This window comes from Giraffa tippelskirchi, chromosome 7, assembly GCF_054371585.1.
Source record: "Giraffa tippelskirchi isolate mGirTip1 chromosome 7, T2T-mGirTip1v1.2.pri, whole genome shotgun sequence".
Classification (NCBI taxonomy): Eukaryota; Metazoa; Chordata; class Mammalia; order Artiodactyla; family Giraffidae; genus Giraffa; species Giraffa tippelskirchi.
The window spans coordinates 15,677,764-15,686,143 of NC_137281.1; positions in this window are offsets into that span (position 1 = coordinate 15,677,764).

Here is an 8,380-nt window from a genome sequence, read left to right on the forward strand (position 1 = left end):
TTTATTATTTACTCAGCAGTTTGCCATTTCTATAGCTCTTATTTTTGAAGTTTCAAGTTTTCTTTTGGTATCATTTTCCTTTCATCTAAAGAGTTTTGTTTAGCATTTCTTTTGGAGCAAGCCTGCTGGTAGCAAATTCTCTTTGTCTTTCTTTATCTAATATCTTTTATTCTTCATTCTTGATCATTTTCACTGGATAAAGATTGGGGTTGACATTTCTTTCCTTAAAGCATTTAAAAAATGTTGTTCCACTACCCTTGGGCCTTCATACTTTAAATGAGAATTCTGTTATTCAAGGCATTGTTCTCCTATATGTAAAATGCATCTGTATTCTCTGGAAGCTTTTGATATTTTTTTTCTTTGATTTTCAGCAGTTTGGTTATGTGTCTCAGCAATGGTTTCTTATAGTTTATCCTTTTTGTAATATGCTACATTTCTTGAATCTGTAAGTTTAAGGTCTTTTGCTATACTTGATAGGTTTTCAACCATTAATTCCTTATAAATATTTTTTTCTTCCTGGCACTTTCTTTTTTCCTTTCACAATCCCAGGGACACAAATGTTAAACCTTTTGGTATTGTCTCTCAGATCCTAGAGGCTCTAATAAGTTTTGTTGTATTCTAAATCTTTCTCTAATAGATAATTGTTTATTGATCCAAGTTCAAGTTCACTAAATCTTTGTTCACTAAATCTCTCTTTTCTCCATTTTGTTGCTGAACCCATCAGTTCAGTTCAGTTCAGTCGCTTAGTCTACTCCAGTATTCTTGCGTAAGAAATACCATGGACAGAGGAGCCTGGTGGGCTATAGTGCATGGGGTCACAAAGACTCAGACATGACAGGAACTAAACAACAACAGCAAGATGACTTTGGTCACCTCTTAAAGGTTTTCATATGTAGCAACTCATCACTCATCTGAGTGGTGTCCTATTTTCGTTCTGGTTTTCTCTGTGAATCAAACAAATAAAACATAAATTTCCAAGAGGAGGTTAGAATCACTCCATAAGATACTTTCTAATTGTAAGAATAAAAAGAAGGCCCTCTAAAATAGAGAGAGTTGACAGTCACCACCTTAACCATATGTTCAAATTTAGCCTCATGATTTCAATCTGTACCTTGATATATGACAATACTAAATACATCATTTAGGAAATATTCTGCAAAATTGTTTGATTCAAACTTAATCTTTCTCTACACTTAACACATTACTGACCAGGAAGTTTTGCAGAAACCAACGCCTGTGGCCAGTGATTTGTTATGTAAAGAATATTGAAACACTCTGGTCCATAATGTTTGGGTAACAAAAGACGTATTAATATGTCTCTGGTCAATAGTGTGTTAATTTCCAATATAGGTGGCACAGTAAATTAAATGACAACATTCAGAAACAAGCACAACAATCCAAAATATGGACCATCCTGCACGGTGACATGGACTCTAAGAATAAAACTCATGAAGAAAAATAAAAGTGAAGAACTAAACTAGACTGAAAGAAACATATCACTAAAGGCGAAAAAAAGTAGAGACTTCCCTGGTAGTCTAGTGGTTATGACTCTGTGCTTCCAATGCAGGGAGCGTGGGTTTGATCCACTTAGATTCCATATGCCACACAGTACGACCAAAAAAATAAAATAACAAGAAGAATAATAAAATAATTTTTTAGAAAAAGAAAGTAAATAACTATTAAAGTCAATCTTGGGACAACTGGGAAAATCTGAACATGTGTCACATGATATATTTTAGAAGATGTGGTTATAGTAGGGTTATGCTGAAAATTACTTATAGGAAGATAAGCCAGATATGACAAACTGTTAGCTTTTAAACTAGGTGGAGGGTAGGATGGTAAATAAATGTTACTTGTACTTTTTAAACTTGCCTGTATGTTTGAAAATTTTTATAATGGCAACTTGGAAGGTTTACTAATGGACAGTTTTCTCTTAGTTATTCTTTTGATCATTTCTAATAAATTCTGGGTTGTGAGTGGAGAGTGTAGATTATAGGGTATCTCTTATTAGGTGTTTATTAATAGCAAACTGCTTCATACCCTTTTCTACTTCAGCAATTAGCTATATTCTTAATATATATTTACAGCCACTAGTTCCAGAGTGTTTATTCCAGCATTAGTTTCTTGATGCAGCTCATCAAGAATGAAGTTGTCTCACATGTTCTCTGTATTTTACAGGACTTTATTCAAAGTCAGTCATCTAAAGTTGAATAGGAGGATGGAGGTGATTGGAGGCTTTTCTAAGATCATTACCAACATAGTGTCTTTCTCTAAGAATTCACTAATGGTAATGCTCTTGCTTATCATCTGATCAACAGTAGCTAATATTTATTTGTTAAATAATCTTAACAAAGGTTTACAGGTTATTAGTCCTCATAAAAACTCAATTAGATTGGTATTATCACTGTTTTACAACTGAGGCACAGAGCTAATAAGTATATTGCTGCATATCTTGATGATGTGATAGACTAGGTATGGGATGTGACTAAAGGCTTTCTTTCAGTTCCACAACTGGTAGATTAAGAAATTATACAAATTTGCGGACATCCAACAGGAGTTGAGTGGGTTTGATCTCAGGTGGCCTTGGCCCGCAGCAACTTGAAGCAGGTTCTCACTTCCCTAGCCAGAGGTTGAAGTCAGGAAGTGGCAGTGAGAGTGCTGAGTCCTAGTCACTAGACTACAAGGGCCAGTGACAAGGCCCTGGCTTGTCTGCTTTGTGGAAATTAATTTCAACAAGGAGATGGAAAGTAGTGAATTATTAGGAGGAAAGAAAAGTACATGTGAATAGACACACACAGGTGAGCCCAGAGAGAGAGTGTGGTGCTTTCATGGTTGCTTAAATGGGGCATTTCTTCTGGGTTCCCTCTGGTCAGTCATCTTGCTGGCTCTGAGTCTGTGTTTAATATAAGTGGGGGTCCTCCCCTGTGTGCACGCACATCTCTTAGCTCAGATGGATTCCAGTGCAGAGGCCTCTGGGATGATTGACATCACCTACTACTGGTGGCACCTCCTGCCTTTTTGGACTCTGAGGAGCCTTTCTGCACATGTGTAGTTGGGAAGGTCTCCTTGACCTCAAGAATGAGAAATAATATGTTCTCTTTATGTTTTATATGGGCAGGCCTCACCTCCTCTTCACTTCTGCCATTATTTCTATCTTGGAATATCTGTGCACAGGGAACAGACTCCAGTTGCTCAGCTTGGGGCCTATCTACTGCCTCAGTTTTGGAAGTATTTTATATGTTCATTAGATTAAGATACCTGGCAAGAAATCTTTTACACCTAATAAGTTGTAAGAATGGCAAAAAAATTTCCTAAACATTCTCCCTAGTATTAATATTGCATTAAGAGCTGAGTGAAAGAAAAAGCACTTTTATATTAACACTACAAGGTTATGAATTCTCAGATGTTCATAGAGACATGAATATTGGGCCTTCCTGCATTTCTTACATTTTTAGAGTCTTGACATTATTAAGTCTCTGATGCTCAATAAAGTGTGAAGAGCATCCCCACATTCCTTAAATTCACAGGGTTTCTACTAATGTACATTCACTAATGTTCATTCTATCGAAAGCCATCCCACATCACCCCATACATTCACATTTTTGGTTTCTCACCATTATGAATTATCTAATGATCTGTAAGAATTGAATGAATTTCAAAGGCCCTTCTATGTATCTTAAATTCACAGTTTCTCTTTAGTGTGCAGTTTTTGATATTGATTGTGTTGAACTCCATCTGTAGGTCTTTACACATTCCTTATATTCATAGGGTTTCTCACCAATATGAATTCTTTGATGCTTAGTAAGATGTGCCCTCTGCCTAAAGGCCTTCCTCCATTCTTAACATTCACAGGGTTTCCCATTAGTATGAATGCTCTGTTGAGCTTTAACGTATGAATGAAGTCCTAAGGTTTTTTTCCCCATATTCCTTACATTCATAAGATTTCTCATCTGTATGAATTTTTTGATGTTGACCAAGTTGCACACATAATCTAAAAGATTTTCACATTCCTTGCATTCATAGGGTTTTTCATCAATATGAATTTTCTGGTATACTCTAAAGTATCTGGAAGAGCTAAAGGTCTTCCCACAGATCTGACATTCATAGAACTTCTTCCCAGAATGAATATTCTTTTGTACTTTAAGGTCTTTGCCTAACTAAAAGCTTTCCCACATTTTTTACATATATAGGATTTCACTCCACTATGAATTTTTACATGTTGAGTGAGTTGTTGATGTATTTAAAATGCCTTCCCATATTCTTTACATTCATACGGTTTCCCCCCTGAATGAATATTTTTGTGTACTCCAAGGTCTCTGCCAAAACTAAAAGCCTTTCCAGATTCTAGACATATATACGGTTTCACTCCATTATGAATTTTCAAATGTCAAGCTGGTTGTTCACAAATTCTAAAGGTTTTCCCACATACCTTAGATGCATAAGGCTTCTCACCAGTATGAATTTTTCTCACATTTGATTTGATCTGAGCCATAATTAAAGGTCCTCCCACATTCTTTACATTCATAAATGTTTCTCTACTAGGAATTCTGTGATGTAGGGTGAGAGATGTATCTTTTCTGTGAATAGATATATTTTCATAGATGATTTTCACTTGGCTAAAATATTCATTTTGAAGTTCTTGTTTCTCAATCTTGACTTGACTCTGCCAGCTATTTTGAATAATGGAATTCTCAAGGTCAAGCATTTTACTTCTTTATCTTACATTTAGATAAATTTATTTCAGAAATGTTTTTTTCTGGAGATAATGTCTTTGTATCATATCTGGTCTCCAAACCTGGAAAAATAAAGCAAGAAAACTAACAAATATTGTTTTCCTGTACTAGGAGGTGGGGGTGGAGAGACAGCAGAGATAAGTGATAAACTGAAAATAAAGTACATTAGAAATGAATTTTGATAACATTATTATGCAATTTGAAGAAGGCAAAGAGAATAATGAAAGCATATTTTGTGAGATCTGTAACAAAGAAAATAAATTAAGTCACTGATTCTAAAATTTGAATGTTCAATTAAAATCAACTCAGAAACCTGTTGCAAGTATTAGTTTCAGAGACCAACCCAGACCAAGTGAATCAGAATCTGTAAGGGTAAGTTAGCAGTATTCAGTTCAGTCTCTGAGTCATGTCCAACTCTTGCAACCCCATGGACTGCAGCACGCCCGACTTCCCTGTCCACCAACTTCCAGAGCTTGCTTAAACTCATGTCCATCGAATTGGTGATGCCATCCAACCATCTCATCCTCTGTCATCCCCTTCTCCTCCTACCTTCAATCTTTCCCAGCATCAGGGTCTTTTCTAATGAGTCAGTTCTTCGCATCAGGTGGCTAAAGTATTGGAGCTTCAGCATCAGTCCTTCCAATGAACACCCAGGACTGATTTCCTTTAGGATGGACTGGTTTGATCTCCTTGCAGTCCAAGGGACTCTCAAGAGTCTTCTCCAACATCACAGTTCGAAAATATCAATTCTTTGGTGCTCAGCTTTCTTCATGATCCAATTCTCACATCCATACATGACTACTGGAAAAACCATAGCTTTGACTAGACAGACCTTTGTCAGCAAAGTAATGTCTCTGCTTTTTAATATGCTGTCTAGGTTGGTCATAGCTTTTCTTCCAAGGAGCAAGCGTCTTTTAGTTTCATGGCTGCAGTCACCATCTGTTGTGATTTTGGAGCCCAAGAAAATAAAGTCTGTCACTGTTTCCATTGTTTCCCCATCTATTTGCCATGAAGCGATCATGGACCGAATGCCAAGATCTTAGTTTAAGGATAAGTCTTAGGCATCTGTGTACCTCAGATGTATCAAAGTCAGATCAATGTTTGACATTCTCTGTTTTGTTTGCTTGTTTTGAGTTTTTTGACCACGCCGTGCAGCTTATGGGATCTCAGTCCCCCAACCATGGATTTAACTTGGGCGACTTCAATGAAACCACAGAAGCCTAACCACTAGACTACCAGGGAACTCCGTGACATTATCTACTTACACCTTTTTTCCCCAATGGTTTCTTACTGTACTTAGAACATTGTATGACCACTTAAAAATGGATAATAATGCCCTTTGTATAAGAACTTTGTCTAGAAGGAAAAAAATTTTGTATTTAGAATGTCACACTCTGCAAAACAGAGAAGGGGAGTCTAAGCAGAATAGAGACATCTCTCTGCTGACAGCAAATGAACATCCAACATCCAATAAAGAGTTATAGACATTTGGGACTTTCCTGGTGGTCCAGTGGCTAAGACTCTGCACCCCCAATGCAGGGGGCCTGGGTTTGATCTCTGGTCAGGGAGTAGATCCCATATTGCTGCAACTAAGACCTGGCGCAACCAATTCAATAAATAAACTTGAAACAAAGAGTTAATAGATGTTTGAAGAGGCAGAAAAACATTAGTTCATAGAAATAGATGTAGAAATGACAGAAAAGAGAAACAGCAAAGATGTTTAAAAGAATCATTATAAATAAGATCCAGTGTATAGGAAAACACGGACATGGTGAGAGAAATTTAAGATTAAAAAGAAAAGAAACCACCTCAAGTGGACCTTCTAGAGATGAAACTGCAACATCTGAAGTGTATGAAATTAACAACAGATTAGACATGAGCAGAAAAAGTCTAGTATACAGCAAAAGAAAGAATCCAAAACAAAGCTCAGAGAGGAAAAAGAAAACAAAAAACAGTAACACAGCAGTAATGACCTGTGGGATAACACCAGGAGGTCCAACATACATATTTTTGTTGTTCAGTCGCTAAGTCGTGTCCAATTCTTTGCAACCCCATGGACTACAACATGCCAGGCCTCCCTGTCCCTCACTATCTCTTGGAATTTGGCCAACTTGATGTCCATTGAGTCAGTGATGCTATGCAAACATCCTGCACCTTCATGGATCACTGCCTTGTCATGGCGTAGAGGCTTGCATAACTCAGTGGAGCTGTGAGCCATGCTGTGCAGAGCCACCCAAGACAGACAGGTCATAGTGAAGAGTTCTGACAAAATGTGGTCCACTGGAGCAGGGAATGGCAAACCACTCCAGTATTCTTGCCATGAGAACCCCATGAACAGTATAAAAAGGCAAAAAACATATATATTATTGGAATTATAAACTACATGAAGGAAAATCAGACAAAAATGAAAAAGAAATCTCTAATTACAGCTGGAAATTTCAACACTCCTCTTTCGTTTATAGGACAAGTAGACACAAAAATAAAGACCTGCTGTTTATATCAACTTTACATTTATAGAACATTTCATTCAACCACAGCAGGATACGTTTTCTTTTCAACTGCATATAAGATATTCATCACAATAGACCATAAAATAAGTCCCTGTAAATTTAAAGGGCTTAAAATATATTATCTGACCACAATAGAATTCAGCTAGAAATCAAAAATAAAAATACTTGGAAAAATTTGCAAAATGATACTTAAACATCATATGTCTAAAGAATCCATAAGTCAAGAAGAAATCATGAAGAAAATGTAAAATTTTTAACATGATGGTAAAATACAGCATACTGGGATTTGTGAGTGACAGCTGAATAGAGCTACACAGAAGGGAGGGAAATTCTACCTTCAAAATCAAGGCTCTAAGTATTAAAAAGTATCAGTTAAACCCAAAGCAAAATTAAGTAGAGTAGAAATCAAGGAAAGAGAAAAATAGAGATGTAGAGAAAATCAATTAAAGTTTAATTGGTTCTATGAAAAAAAATTAATAAAATTGACAAACCTCTATCAGAGGCAATTAACAGAAAAGAGAGAACACGCAAGTTCCCAATATCAGAAATTAAAATGTGGACATCAAAATTTCAAATAAACAACCTAACTTTACACCTAAAGGAACTAGAAAAAGAACAAACAAAATGAAAATGTAGGTGAAGGAAAGTTATCACAAAGATCAGCTCAGAAATAAAATACACACAAAACAATACAAAAGATGAATGAAACTAAGAGCTGATTCTTTGGAAAGATAAACAAAATGAATAAACCATTAGCCAGACTCATCAAGGGAAAAAGAGAGCCCAAATCAATAAAATCAGAAATAAAAAAGTTAGCACTGACACCACAAAAATATAAGGGGTCTTAAGAGATTACAAACAAATAGAAACACAAACAAATATGCCAATAAAATGGACAACCTAGAAGAAATGGACAAATTCCTAGAAATGAATACTATCCCAAGACTGTACCAGGAAGAAATAAGAAATATGAACAGGCCAATTACCAGTATTGAAATTGAAGAAGTTATTTAAAAAGCAAAAAAACTCCCAACAAACAAAGGTCCAGAACCAGATGGCTTCACAGGTATATTCTAACAAACATTTAGAGGGCAGTTAACACCTATCCTTCACAAGCTATTCCCCCAAAATTTGCAG